This window comes from Triticum aestivum, chromosome 5D (assembly GCF_018294505.1).
Source record: "Triticum aestivum cultivar Chinese Spring chromosome 5D, IWGSC CS RefSeq v2.1, whole genome shotgun sequence".
Classification (NCBI taxonomy): domain Eukaryota; kingdom Viridiplantae; phylum Streptophyta; class Magnoliopsida; order Poales; family Poaceae; genus Triticum; species Triticum aestivum.
The window spans coordinates 71,366,806-71,367,719 of record NC_057808.1 but is presented as its reverse complement, the minus strand read 5'-3'; the positions used below and the strand labels follow the sequence as shown (position 1 = coordinate 71,367,719).

At 46.3% G+C, this 914-nt stretch overlaps 1 non-coding gene across 1 annotated transcript; it reads right to left on the bottom strand.

Moving 5' to 3' along the window:
• Window positions 1-353: 353 nt before the first annotated feature.
• On the bottom strand, window positions 354-472 carry LOC123126712 (5S ribosomal RNA). The gene has a single exon (XR_006461937.1). It is a non-coding gene; the product is annotated as a 5S ribosomal RNA (ribosomal RNA).
• Window positions 473-914: the final 442 nt, after the last annotated feature.

Genomic DNA, 914 nt, shown 5'->3' with positions numbered 1-914 from the left:
TCGTCCCTTATGCTTGCCACTCCCAGGTCCACTGCAAAGATGATTGTCATTCTTACTACCATTACAACCGTTGCCTAATAATGGATAATGCCCTATATATACTACTTACTCCCCCCCCTCAAACACGGAGACGAGTTTACCACGGTTTCCACCCCTCCCTCTATACCGCAGCAACACGTATTTTTTTACCCCTTTCAGAACGGGCTCCTCGCGCCACAAAGCCGCCTCTAGACGCGTGACCAATGAGCAGCGAGCTAAAACATATCGCAAATGTCAAAAATAATATAACGGGGTTAATATATATCGCGCACATGTGATATGTTTGTCATGAGGCACAAAAAATAATTAAAAAGGGAATGCAACACGAGGACTACCCAGGAGGTCACCCATCCTAGTACTACTCTTGCCCAAGCACGCTTAACTTTGAAGTTCTGATGGGATCCGGTGCTTTAGTGCTGGTATGATCGCATCCAACATGTTACCCCCGCCTTCGTCCCTTATGCTTGCCACTCCCAGGTCCACTACAAAGATGATTGTCATTCTTACTACCATTACAACCGTTGCCTAATAATGGATAATGCCCTATATATACTACTTACGACCCCCTCAAACACGGAGACGGGTTTACCACGGTTTCCACCCCTCCCTCTATACCGCAGCAACACGTATTTTTTTACCCCTTTCAGAACGCGCTCCTCTCGCCACAAAGCCGCCTCTAGACGCGTGACCAATGAGCAGCGAGCTAAAACATATCGCAAATGTCAAAAATAATATAACGGGGTTAATATATATCGCGCACATGTGATATGTTTGTCATGAGGCGCAAAAAATAATTAAAAAGGGAATGCAACACGAGGACTTCCCAGGAGGTCACCCATCCAAGTACTACTCTCGCCCAAGCACGCTTAACTTCG